General features: G+C 33.4%; 1 protein-coding gene across 1 annotated transcript in view; it reads left to right on the forward strand.

The window, feature by feature from the left end:
• The window catches only part of LOC149068648 (zinc finger protein ush-like), a 179707-nt gene that overhangs the window by 72536 nt on the left and 92110 nt on the right, over positions 1-15061 (forward strand). The window lies entirely within an intron of this gene.

A 15061-nucleotide genomic window follows, 5' to 3' on the forward strand; every position in this document is an offset into this window, starting at 1 on the left:
GAAAAAAAATGTCCACCTACCTAATGGTAGATTTCAGAGCAGGAAGATGGTCAGCTAAAGGATGATCCATCCCTCTCATCCGTATCATCTATCTTCACACAGTTTTTTTTTTCTTCCAGCTAAAGATATATTAAAGGGAGTATCAGGTATAGAAGAGAAAAAAAAAACTATTATATGCCTTATTTTTATGTATTAAAAAAAAAAAATGCGATCGATGTTTTGGCATAAAATATATTATCTACAAAAAAGGAAAGTTTAATTTTCTATCTTCCGTTTACTTACTTTTGTTCCTGTTTTTCCTTGGAAAGTTATTTTTCCGATATGTTATGATCGATATATATATTTTTTTGGTGTTTTTACGTGTTTTGGGATTTATATAAATTCTGGGAACTTTTCTTATTTGTTGTATCGTGTGTTCTGATGCTTTAAATGCTGTATTTTTTGGCTCATCGGCTTTGGGAATTGAAAAATATGGCTTAAAACCTGTGTTTAATTCAGTTGTCGAAAATATACAATCTTCAACGCATTCCTAATTGAAATTTTTATACAGTCGAATCCCGTTATAACGAACGCCAAGAGACCGGAGGAATCACTTCGTTAAAACGAAATTTCGAAAAAACGAAAAAATCGAATTGATTTTCTGTAATTCGGAATTTTTTCTGTGCATTTAGCGACAGTTTTCTGAGAGAGTTTACGGAGTATAACTGTGTTTGGGCATCTTTTTCTCAGCCACCTCGTTGGGCATTTTGCCTGCTGTAGCCTTGTATTTGAAACTTATTTTCCCATTTATAATGATCGATGCTTTGTTGCTGTTTAACGTTATGGGATTTATATAAATTCTGTCTGAGAATTTTTCTTACCGGTTTTATCGTGTGTTTTGTTTTTTTAAATACCGTATTTATTCGGTAGGGTTATATTTGTCAGGCTTTCATATAAAAAACAAAAAAATTGTTTACACGCTTTCGGGGCCTAAATTAGTTTTTGTTTCAGAAAACACAATCTCCAAATTATTTTCTATGAAAATTATCAAATGACATTCAAATATGAATTTTTCAAATTAAATTTCAACAATTCTTAATTGATTATGGAGCACTTGGCGAGCATTTCCCGTAGAAGTTTATTTGCATATATGTTGCCTAGTGTAACTTTTGGAAGTTACTATATTGGAAGATTTTTTGAGATTTGTTATGATCGATATTTTGTTACTATTTTAGGATTTAGGATTTATATAAATTGCGGGAATTTCTTTCACTTGTTGCGCATTTTTGTTTTTTAAATAGATCAGTTCTAGGCCTATCCGTCTTGGAGGCTAAGATTTAAAGAACGTGTGTCCAATTCAAAAATCAGAGAAAAGAAGGGAAAGAAGCGTTGTCCATTAGTTTTTGTTGTTCTTTCCCAACTTTCCTCCGATTTTTGAAATCAGACATGTCGGTGAATATTGCACTTAGAAACGTGGAAGTCTTTTGTTGGCATCAGCAGAGACCAGGATTTAGAAAACCAACTTTCCAATTGGTTTTTTGGGCACAGTTTCCATATAAAAAGTTATTTTTCTATTTGAATAACTATACAACCCCTTGCAACATGAATGACGTAGCTGAAATTCCTGACATCGCACATTTTTTCGCAAGAATTACTTTTCTTGCTATCCAATTTTGAAAAACATCAGGCGATTGTGGGACACCATGTATTAAATGTAGAGGCCCGTAAGCTGAGATTCGAGCGGGTGAAGTTCGTAAAATATTTTCTTTCAGATTTAATAATTATTTTTTATTACTTTCGAGGAAATTGACCACACTTGTTTCATTGCAAACTTTCATAACGGCCACTAAAATTCATTTTTGATCATATTTCCTACTTACATCAGGGAGATGCAGAAAAATTTAATTTTTAGATAAACTGAAAACTTTCTTACTTGTCCTTGAGAATAATAATAACGGGGAAAAAATATCATGTAGACTATTTGGCTTAACAGACGCGTTGTTGCTGGATTTGTGATTTAAATGCTAGATGTAAGCCAAGATGTTCCACAGCATCTTGATATACATCCAAATATTTTTCTCTCTCCTTTCACATCTCAGATGCAAATCTCTATAGAAATTTACTGATGGTGCCCACGTTGAAATGAATGGAAACATGAGACAGCATATCGATGCTTCCCAACTCGTTACTCGTGATATCGTGACTGCGATATGCAATGTACGAGCCGTTTCTTTTGTCTTCGAATCATCGTACGCATGCCATTATCTAATATCTACTACGAACATTATTAGTCTCGACACTAACAATAGTTATCGTGCTTCCAGTAAATAACATCGGTGATTTAGATCCTTGAAATCTACCTTAATTTTCAGGGTATGAACGTGATCTTTCGCTACGGATATATCGGGCGTAGGTAGACCGGTATTATAACTTTCCTGCTATATGCAGTATATAGAAGTTTCCATACTCGCAAAAAAATGCATAAATATACGTAAATACAAATGATTGAAAAAATGATTTCTCTTCGATGGTTATGATAAAATTCCGCTCTATATTATTCGATTTGGGAAGATATTATATTTCTGATGAGGTGTACGAGCAGTCTCTTAGGAATTATGGTATATTCCCAGAACCATACGGAATAGCTTTTTTATGTGCCTATGTATCGATTTAATGCATAATTGCCTGCAGGTACTGCAAGATTACCTGACCATTTCTAATTTGAATTTTTTTGATATCAGCTATTGATCACGAAAGCTATATTAGAGTAAGTTTTCATGGCTGGATTAAGCTGATGATTCAGATTTCAGCGGAATAATAATTTAGAATGAACCTAGGCTCCCTTCTCTTCCAGAACTACTGGGTTTTTTTTGTTATTGATCTTATTGAACTTTTTCTTGTTATTGATCTACAGCACGGTATCAGTCAGGGAAACTCAATTTCTGGTAATTTCTAGCAAAACTAACTTTTCAAATAGCTCTTAAATATTCTGGGAAATTTTAGAGCAGGTGTTCCCAAACATTTATGCCCACGGCACCATCGAGAATTATAAATATTCCACTTTGTTCCAGCCCATGTTCAAGGTACTTCAATAGCACCCTCTGAATCAAGACCGTATTAGTATGGTGAATATAATTTTTTCCTCAAAATACCTACCAACACCCTGACAATTACCTTGACACACATTGCGGAGTAAAAAAAAAGATGAGAAATATTTAAATTTTGAAACAGAAAAAATTAAAAACTTTGAATTCGAAATTTAAGAAAAAAAATTCCTTCATGAAACCCCTAGTCCAGTAATTTTGCAGTCATATCATTGAAGGAAAAGTAAAGCAGAAAAACCTAGGTCCAAGTGAAAATACAATCATGCGCGCAGGACGCCTATGTGTTTCAAGAGAAAAATTTAACTTTCAACTTATTTGTTTCGAAACTCACATACAGCTGTATGAGAAACGTAAATAATTTTTTTTTATTTTTCACGATAATAACATAAAACTAAAGACATGGTAAGTTTTAAAACGCAAAATATAAACTAATTCTTTGAAATCAGTATGCTAAGTAATCACTGTATATGCCTTGCAGAGAAGTACTCAACAATTCTGTGTCCCCCCTTAATTAGAGATTTCTACCACAGATGCGGACATGCTGCCCTTAGGAGTGTGATGCAGGTGCTACTTCACCAAACACCAACTCTGGCCATATCGCTGTATTGCAATTTACTGCCATTAGTGAGATGGGTTGGAAGTGAAGGTGCTGTCTATCGGTGGTCGCCTCGAGTTCATTTGGGAAAATATCTTATCTATATCCTCCCTTGGGTTCGAACCCGGGACCCTGACAACAACCTTCACGATGGTAGACGAGCATCTTACCACCATGCCACTCGGGCACTGATGCAGGTGCTGTCGCAACGGGTCCCTCAGTAACGTTAATAATCATTTCTTACATAAATTCTGAATTTAAATCCTTTCTGGAAAAATCTGCATTTTCATCAAGAAAATTGTAATTCTAGAATTATTTCTTTCATAAATTCTGAATTTCTACCAATTATAGAGCTCTGAATAAATCATTTCAGAAATTTCGAATTTTCATCAGTTCTGGAATCATTTACTTCATTTGTGAAGTAATTTTCATTTGACCAAGAAAATTGAATTTTCATGGTAGCGGGGATTATTTCTATCAATTATTATTTTCAATTCATCAATTCTGCATTTTCATTACTTCTCAGATACTCTCGCTAATAAGGTCTTAATTTTAATTGGTTTTGGTGTTATTAATTTTTTCGTTAATTCACATTTATTTGTATCTATTATTTTTTGTATGAATAATTTTTAAGTAATCCTGTATATCTTGCAATTATAGTATTTATGAGGTTTGTGATGCCATCTTACACAGAAAATATAAATCGGGGTTAAGAGGCGTGGAAATTATTAAGACGCTTCTGGCCCCGCTATTATTTTCGTACCGGGCCCCGCGTCTGGTAAGAGCTGCCTGAATGTAGACAATGAAGATTCTTTTGACCATGGCTCTTTAGTCATTTTCTTAACACTAAAGTTTCATGCTCCAATTAATAACTTTCCTGCTGTAAAAAGGAGGCAGCTCGCTCCAGTTTCATTAAATTCGATGAAAAAAACTATTAAAATTTGATTTTTCAGTTGGAGTCAACTTTTTTCTTAAATATTATTGACCGAATCTTCGATCTAAAAACTTCTCGTGTTGATCGTGAGAGATTTTGGTTCCTTACACGTGATTGACTATGTTAATTCAAATTATCCAAAAAAGCTGGAGCTACAGTAAAATCCCTCTTTTACGGAAATCTTTGTCGTGCGCGCGGGGGGGGGGGGCACACGTCCTTAAAAATAAAAGTGACCGCTAATCAGGGGTTTGAAATGCGTACTTTTACTACACAAGGAAAGTTGAAATTATTATTTGGCCGTGAAAGAATGGTAGATGCATCTGAAAAGGCGGGGGGGGGGGCCTTAAGAGGCCTCATACCTATTAACATGGTGAAAAACTATGATCTAATAGAAATATCATTGAAATCACTATTTGCGTATCTGTGTGACCATTGATTTATTTCAAAATTTTCACATATACTCTTGATCTTGATTGCATGTGCTACCCTATGCTGGTGAGTTTTACATATCTTAGGTACTTAAGGTTTTGTAAATTTTCAACAAAAAAACATTAAAAACAGCTTGTGCACAATAAGACTAAAAATTGATTCAAAATATATAAAGCAAACTTTTCAGTTCATGAAATGAAGCAAAAGTTCGAGACTTCATTGTTTGAATCTCATTTGAAATTAAATTTTCGAATTTGAATTTTAAAGTAAAAAAATGACCATATTATTTTATAATGCGCAAAAACTGTTTTTAATGTATTTTTTGGGAAATAACAAAAAAATTAAGTGTCCAAAATATGTAAAACTCTATACCAGCATAGGATGCACATATAATCAAAAACACGTGGAAAAATTTCAAGTGAATCAATGGTAAATAGTATTTTTAATGATATTTCTATTACAGCACAGTTTTCGCACTGTTAAAAGATATGAGACCCCCCTCTTAAGAGATGTTTGCTGTATTTTAATTTTTCAAAATATTTCAATAATGGATACGTATCACAAATTTTCACGTCAAAGGAATACAAATAATAAGTGACAGCCAGAAATTCGAAAAAGAAATAATTTTAAAATGTTTTAAACTTTCAAAAAGACTGTCATAGCTTCAGGAAAACAAAATGTGATGAAATATCACAAACTCATTACACTGAAATTAAAATCAACTAACCCCGAGGTTATTCACCAAAAAATAATAATAAAAATTACAGGGTAAGGAGAAAAAAATTTCATCTTAGATATTTAACAATAAAAAAGTGGGTAAAATCGCAATACACCTAACGACTCATCATAGACAAATGCAAAGCAATTTCAACACGAATCTTTTGTACCGAAGCTAACAAAAAAAATAAACGTAAACATGATAAAAGCTAGACGATAAGGTAAAATTTGTAAATTTCAAGATCTTTTACAGCAGTAATTTTTCTTTTCCTTGTAAATATTTAAAAAAAAAAAAAAAATACAGAAAGAATAGGAGTCAAAACAGGCCTCGCGGCCCTTTGTCTAGTATAGAGAGAATAACACGCAGGCCACATCATCAGCAGCAACAAGAACTCGTCGACAACGAGTATGTTCGTTCAAAAACCCAACCAACGTAGTAGAAATTGCAGGTCGTTACGCCGCGGTATCTTGAAGAATCATTGATGGCAGTTAAGATAAAGAAGCCCCCCCCCCCCCACTAAAAGCCTACACTGAAAAAGATAGTCTCTTTATGTATAACAAGAATATAAAAAAAAACGTAAAATAAAACGTTTTTTGGAAGCAACTACCGCTGTTTGTTTTATGGAAAAGGCGTTTTCTATTCGGTAACCTGTCGACAGCTCGAGGCAAAGGCGTTCGTAAAGAGAGGCCCCATCTCTCTTTCTTTAAAACCAACATGTATCTACAGTGCAACCCCGCTTATACGACGTTCGAGAGGCCCTGTGGAAACGCCGTATAAGTACTCAAGTCACTGTGACTTCTTAAAAAATGACCCTCTCATAACAAATAAAATATTTTAAATTGATATCATTTTTTGTATATGAAAAAGGAAAACAAAAAAAAAATTATGCGAAGTGGAATGCAAAAAATGAAAATTTTAAAAGGAAAAAATATAGAATTCAAAAATATAGAATTCAAAAATGAAAAATTCAAAAAATAATTCAAAAATGAAAAATTCAAAAATACAGAATTCAAAAATTAGCAGGGCATAGAGCACAATGGGTGCTTCGGGGACCACCGTGGTGCTCGCGAGCAACAGATTGAAGATGCCTGCTGTAATTAAATGAATGACATATCAAAAATGCCCACGTTATTTAGATACTTTTTCGAACTGAATGTAAGTTTATACACAGGGTGCACAGCTAACTCCTCGCGAGGAAATTACTGGCGAATCAATGATCCTAGCACGGCACAGTTCCAGTTAGAAAAAGTATCCAAATAACGTGTACCTTGGATACATCGTTCATATTGTAAGGTGTTGTATAATTATAAAAGTTTTGGCCGAGGCATATACAATGGAATACGGTGGTTAAGTTTGACATAGACGATTGATGTTTCAAAGGAAATCAGAAACTATTGTACAATCAATAATGTTAAACGGAAGGTTGTTCTAGTCGGTAATTGTTCGAACAAAGAAACTAAATTTGAAACAATCTGTGGATGCAACGATGAGTTTCGTTTTTTTGTGAATGGTTAATTATTTTGAAAAGTATGAAGCTGGAGTTAGAAGACTGGAATTGTCGATATAAACATGGCCACGAAGGATTTTGAAAAGGAAGTACCAACCAACGGTTCACGAATTATCTGGACTTAAACAAACTCAAATTTTCATCCCCCACTTTGGGAATCACTGCTCTAAGCGGAGTTACATCACGTTACATGCAATAATGCAACGAAATGCGCAACTACGAACGTACCCCCGAACAGCCACAGTAATGAAACGATGCTTCTAATAATTCTTAAATATAACTTATTAATGACATATCGATTAATGTTAAAATTAATTTTAAAATTGAAATAATTTAAAATAGCGAATTTTTAATTTTAACATAAAAACTAAAATTGGATTTAAACGTGAAAACATTCATTTATTAGGGAGTTTTTTGTGCCATAAAAAAACAACTTTTGAACACAGAAGTGGATTTATCAAAAGCTGACTAGAGATGGCAAAATTGAAAGAAAGTAAATTTGTTATGTTTCAATTCCAGATCAATTTCATAAATAAGTCAAGGGTCTTCAAACTTTCAGACATTGTGGTCCGAACTAAATTTTCCACGAAGCCTGCGGGACAACAAATCGTACCGTGGAGTTCTCGGTTATTGCAATAGGGTTACCAAAATTAATTGAATTATTAATTGCATTGTATTACTTAGAATTGATTTCTTGTAATAGTTTGATTTTTTTTTTTTGCAAGTAAATTCTTTTCATAAATTAATTAGTTCTTTTTAAGAACTAATTAACTTTTTAAGGCTTTGGGTAAGAGCAAAAATGTCGACGTGGTTTACCTTGATTTCCAGAAGGCATTCGATCGGGTCCAACATGGCAAACTCTTGAAGCGTTTACACGAGATTGGAATAGGGGGCAACTTGCTGAATTGGATAGAATCGTGGTTAAGAGATACGTCGCAACGAGTTATGGTGAACGGGGAATTCTCTGGTTGGACAGACGTCACAAGTGGAGTTCCTCAGGGAAGTGTCCTTGGCCCCATACTTTTTTCACTTTTTATCGATAAACTCGATCAGGGTATCGATGGAATTACTAGCAAATTCGCAGATGATGTGAAGCTAATGGGGGTAATCGGGAATGAAAGCGATAGGGAGTTGCTCCAGACCAACTTAAACAAGATTGCAGCATGGGCAAATGAATGGAGCATGACGTTTAGCGTAGATAAGTGCATGGTCGCTCATTTTGGTTCGAACAACCCACGGTTCTCTTACGAGTTGAATGGTGTCACTATCCCGGATGCAACTAGAGTCACCGATTTGGGAATTCTCATTGACGAGCGACTTAAGTTTTCTGAACATTGTTCAGCGGTTGTCAAAAAATCGAATAGAATGCTTGGTCTCATTTTCAAAAAGGTCTCTTCGCGTTCTCCTAAAGTCATTCTTCCGCTTTTTCGAGGCTTGGTTCGTCCTGGACTGGAGTATGCTGTAAGGTTTTGGAGACCATACCTACAGAGGGACATAGACTTGGTTGAAGGGGTGCAGAGAAGAGCTACGCGTGTCCTTATTGGCACACAGGGCTTGAGTTATGAAGAAAGACTTCATTTTTTGAATATGTTTACATTGGATGAACGCAGGTGTCGAGGAGATATGATCGAAGTGTTCAAAATTTTCAATGGGATGGATAGGATGGACCATGAACTTTTAGTACACCGCCAATCGACTGCTTTTACAAGGGGACACCAGTATCGATTGGTGAGGGACAATGCAAGGTTATGGTGTCGCAGGGAATTTTTCTCCAATAGGGTTGTTAATAAATGGAATAGCTTACCCCCGGAGGTAGTAAATTGTAACACAATTGACACGTTTAAAAAGAAATACGATAAACATGTTGGGGTAAATCGGGAAGCTATCCATTCTTAGAATAAGACAACCATAAGTATTCTTTATGGGCATTGTATAATATTTTATCATGTGTATATATTGTTTGTAATTTGTGTTAATTGCATTTTTAATTGGGTTGCTGTATTTTTGAAACATATGACAACCATATTTTTATGGGCATCTTTTTATCAGCCACCTCGTTGGGCATTTTGCCTGTTGTGGTGTTGTATTTGTATTTGTATTTGTATTTGTATAATAAATTACTTGTTTTATTCAATCTGAAATTTGTCCTGATAATTTTGAAATTATTTTTTCATTAAATTAAATTTTTTCATTAATCGTGGGATATTTTTTTTCTTCAAAAATTCTTAGTTTTTTCTCATGAATTATTACTTTTAACAATTCTGCAATTACTCTTGAGAATTCTGAATTCACTCTGGACAATTCTGAAGTCACTCTTGAGAATTCTGAAGTCACTCTGGACAATTCTGAAATTACTCTTGGAAATACTGAACTTATAAATAAATATGAAATTGTTTTAACCAGTGGTTCTGCAATTATTCCTTTAAGTAACTCTGGAACTTTATTTTCATCAATTATAAATTTTCATCAATCATAAATTTTTCATCAATTATGAAATTATTTTTTTTTCATAATTCTAAAATTACTTCGTTCATTAAGGTGTTTTTTTAGCATTTCTGTAAATTCTGTACTTATGTATTGCTTTTGGAGGCCGAATTTGGCCTCTCGAAATATGCATCCCGTATGAAATCATAGGCCTCAAAAGCTGTTTCGGCAGTGTCCCCGAATTCATTACGATGGCCCTTTCAATGCATCAAATGCACAGCATTACCATTGAATCTTGAGAAAATATCTTTCAGTTAAATATAACAACACAGTATATATCCGATTTCAATTATTTGACTAATTTAATGATTGGAAACAATACCGAAGCCAAACGTCGTACAAATGTGAAAGTCGTATAACTGAGCGACGTATAAACGGGGTTACGGGGAAAAAAAAATAAGTTTGACATTAGCTGAGGAAATTTTAGAAGGGCAGGCACCACCTGTAAAAAAGAAAAAGGAGCCTTAATCACACACGTTCTTCACTGATCGTTATCACACTTGATCGTTCATTTCCCGCCGCAATTGTAAAAAAAAAAGCTTAAAAAAAAAACACAACAGCACACACTTAGGGATGGTCATGAGTAATTATCATTATCTGAGAACATCTACTTCTTTTTACAACCGGGTAAAAAAAAAAAAAAAAAGTGATCTCGTGATAAAGATCACCTTTAAATAACAGTATCCAATTGCGCCTGTTAACGCCTTAGCTATTAAAACCATCTCGAAGGGGTGTTGACATTTTCGAATTCTTCGTGGACTGGTTTCATACCCGTGGCTATGATGTTGGGAAATTTTGGTTTATCGGAATAACTTATCATTGGTTGTTTCTTCTTTCTTTTTGCTGATTTGGGCGGAATCTCTAGATCTGTTGTTCCTCGGAACATTAATTTAAGTTAATAACGGCTACTCACTCTCTTTTTGGGATACTTATCTGCTCTGACCATGAAACGTTTGAAACGCTATACGATACTTCATGATGCAGGTTCTATTGAAAAATTATTTCTGTTTGATGTTGTTATATAGGTAGTATTTATTTTGACCTTCTCTCGAATTATTTTGAGTTTGGACTTACGTATTCAATCGATGGTTAGTCAAAATGGTCAATTATTAATTATCCATAATTTTTTTTTTTTGAAATAAAATTCTAACAAAACCCAACATCAAAATATTTAAAGAAATTCTTTTGAAATGATTATAAAAATTCTGCTAAGAATGAATATCAAGATATTGAAATGAATTCTATTAAAATGATTATGAAAGTAAATTCTACTGAAAATGAATATCGAAATATAGAAATAAATTATACTGAAAATGAATATCGAAATATAGAAATAAATTATACTACAAATGATTATGAAAATATTGAACAAAATTCCACTACAAATGATTATGAAAATATTGAACAAAATTCCACTACAAATGATTATGAAACTATTGAACAAAATTCTACTAACATAACATAATTTATTTGTCCCCAGTCAATTACGACAATACTATACAAATTATAGTTTACAATTAAATTAATTACTATATTAATAAGTTTTCCCAGTTTTTCAAGTTTTGAGAAAGAGAGAGAGAGAGAGATGACCCCTTAACTTTCAGTCAGCAATATTTTTCAAGTAATATTGCAATTGAAAGCATTGAGTTTTTTATTTATTTATTTATCTTTGTTTTTCTCAGGAGAGACAGTGTGAATGAACAAACGCCGTGATCTTTATTACTAGATCAATTGTTTTTTGCTTTAGAGGAAAAAGAGAACAATTATGTAATATGCATATTATTTGATATTCATTTTTGATAGAATTTGTTTTAATATTTTCATAATCATTTTTAGTAATAAACTGCAACTACAAAAGAATGTTTCTAACTCTCTCTCAAGTTTTTATCTTGATACATGTTGTTATTTCCCTCATTTTCACTGAATTTTCAGTTCAAACATCTCAGCTAATGTTGCATTTAGATACATGAATTTTTTTCTGTAACGCTCATGAGAGACAGGATAACGTTCTAATTGACAGTCAATTAATGGGAAAGCGCATGAAAAATTAAATTTTGTATCTTGGTACATATGCAGCCTCCAGTGCAGAAGTCTTCAACCTTTTCCTAGTCGCGAGCACTGCCTGTACCCATCATAAAGAAAAGCACACTTACGGCAAGTTTGACTTAGAATGCATGAAATCAGGATGATTTCAACTCTTGAACATAATTTATACAAGGTGGTTTAATCAGGAGGTTGATTAAGTGCTCACTAGCATGAAATTGGACACGGACATAGGATGCTTCAGGGACCACCGTGGTGCTCGCGAGCAACAGATTGAAGATGCCTGCTGTAATTATTAGGATGACATATCAAAAATGACCACGTTATTTACATACTTTTCCGAACTGAATGTAAGTTTATACAGGGTGCACAGCTAACTGCTCGAAAGGAAATTACTGGTGAACCAATGATACTAGCGCGGGGCACACTTCCCATTAGAAAAAAGTATCCATATAACGTGTGCACCTCGGATACGTTGTTAATATTGTGAGGTGTTGTATAATTATAAAAGTTAAAAAAATAACTATTCATACAGACATCCTGCCCTCAAAAACTCAATTAAAAGTTGTTGTTCTGTCTTTCTAGAAGCCAAAAAAATCACGTTTTTTTTTAGTGATCTCAAAAGAGACAGGGCAACAACTTTCTTATTGGGCTTTTGAACGCGGGTTGTCCGTGTAAGAATTTATTTTATTTTAATAACTATGCAAACCCTTGAATATGAATGACGTATCTGAGGTCCCCACGTTATTTGAATACTTTTTCTAATTAGAAGTATGGCTCTGGGATCAACGGCTCGTCAGTAATTTGCGGTGTGAGGAGTTAACTATGCACCTTGTATAACCAAACAGTTCACGAATTATCTGGATTTCAACAAACTCAAGTTTTCCTTTATTGGCCGAAATTTCACATTTTATTAGAACATAAGAAATAGTTATTGCATAGTGCAATTTGTGTTTGAACCCTTGAGTGTAGATTACACTAAGATATTCAAACAAAGATCAAAAAGAAAACAAACGCATTTCCCGAATATACTCGGGATCACTGATGAATGATCACTCTTTCGAAATGGTTTACAACCTCGTAATTCCATGATTTCTTTTTGAAATGGACATTAAAATCGGTAGGTTTTTTTAAAAAAAATTGAAATGTTTATATGTTAAAGGCAACTGACAAGAGTAACTAGAACATAAGAGAAACTTTTCACAGTGAATTTTATTTCGATAGTGTAATAAAAGAAGACATTTTTAGCAGTTATCAATTTATAGTATTTTCACAGCGGCAGTCGACGTTATTACAAGTAACCGGAATGAATTTGGAAGATTCAATACTGAACTCTTTCTTTATAAAATTGTCTCTGATAAATCTTAATTTTTAACTAATCGTTATGGAATGTGTAACGTACGCGTTATTTCACAATACGCTTATCTTTTCATGTTTGAAAATAGTTAGAATATCAGTTATCCCTCTCAGTGGCATCGACGAGATATCTCGTCTTTTTAAAAGCAATTTATTTTAGCAATGACAAACCCAGAAATTTTGTAAAGGTGAGTTCACAAAAGAGCACATTCCTATATCCCTTCATATTGAACTAAAAAATTGGTAGAAAGCCTATTCCCATAAAAGAGATACTGTACTTTACAATGGGGTTTAGTAGGTTCTGCTCTTCCATAGAAAGGCTCATACCTTGAAATAAGCATCTTTTTTTTCTTTTTTTGCATTGAAAATAAACTATTTCTGTAGATTCGCAGATCCGACTGCATTACTGACCTTAATAATCGACGATTATTGATAATGATCAACTATGATCCATAAAATTTCGTACAAAGAATCTACTGGAAATGATTATGATAGGATTGAATTTGATAAATGTCTATATAGTTTGATACAAAGAATTATTTTGCAAATGTAATTGTAGACAATTATATCGATTATAACATAAATTCTCCACATGTAGCTATCAATTTCAAAATCTTGTCATAATCATCTCCAGAGACCACTTTGTTTCAAGAAGTTTTACGAAACAATATTGGAAGTTACCAATGGCGATCATTCATCATGATCGATACTGCCGTGGAATCTTTGAATCTGCAATAAACGAATTGGTTTTACTAAGAAATGACACAAAAACTGGTGCAAAGGTGCAGAGATAGGTCAATAAATTAATCTTTTTATAGGTTGACCAATTTTCTACGGAATTTCGAATATTATGAAAGAATAGTGAATGTTAATAAATTCAGTAAGAATTAGTCAATGTTTACTTTCACAGCCTTCAGACAAATCTTTTGAAATACACTGTCTGTCCAAAAAAAAAAAGAAAAAGAAAAACTGTCGTAACCAATTTTAATTCCCCTACCAATTCCTGCTTAAGGGGAGAATGTTGTGATCTGAGGTTGTGTCTGTGTTCCTCTAGACTAGGGTTAGCAATAAAATGAAGTGTGCTGTGTATGTATTTTAGCATGTTTAATGGCCATCTTTACCCGTCAATGCCTGCCTTTTTGTCTAGAGATGATGGAGTATTTCAAAATGACGACGCGATGTGATATATTTTTCTTAAATTTAGTTAAAATTGGTTGAAAGAGCTCAGGTAATCATTAAAACAATTGAATTGCGATTTACTATTACTCATTTAAATCCAATCAGGAGCTTATGGAACTTGATAGGAGTTCGGTGGCTTTTCCTGGATCAATTAAGGATCTTGGTGAAGCATCGATACATGTCAGGCTAAAAAATCTAAAAAATAAGTGTTGAGATATTTTGAGACCCTCATAATATTAACGCCACGCCAAATTCACATTTTAAATTTTTTTTGAAGCTGATCGAACAGTGTTAAATGTTCGGCTTATTCGTAAGAAAGTATGAAGTATACAGGATATACTGTAAGACCTAATGAGGTCTTTATCTCACCAATCATTCGTTGTAGAGAATTCTTCAATTCCAATGAAAAAAATGTGTTCAGAAATCCAGAAAACGTCAAATTTTATGATAAGGTATAACAGTAGCTGAAACATGGCCCTACCAATAATTCTACGAACTAATAGTAACGAGTTTATTTTTAATTTTGAAATCATATCAAAGAAGTAAATCATACGACAGATTTTTACGTTACTTCAGTAGAAAATGACACATTCGTACCGCATTCGAACACGATATGCGCACTTCTTTTTCGCATTTTTTTTTAAAGATAAATTTCCCGAAAGTTCTAGGTAGAAAAAGAAATGATATCGGAAAAAAGAAAGTTTCCTCGAAAGTGTAATTCTCGACTAAACTA

Source organism: Pholcus phalangioides, unplaced genomic scaffold (assembly GCF_987345545.1).
Source record: "Pholcus phalangioides strain wild (caught in Gottingen) unplaced genomic scaffold, Ppha-v1.0 ptg000024l_1, whole genome shotgun sequence".
Lineage (NCBI taxonomy): Eukaryota > Metazoa > Arthropoda > Arachnida > Araneae > Pholcidae > Pholcus > Pholcus phalangioides.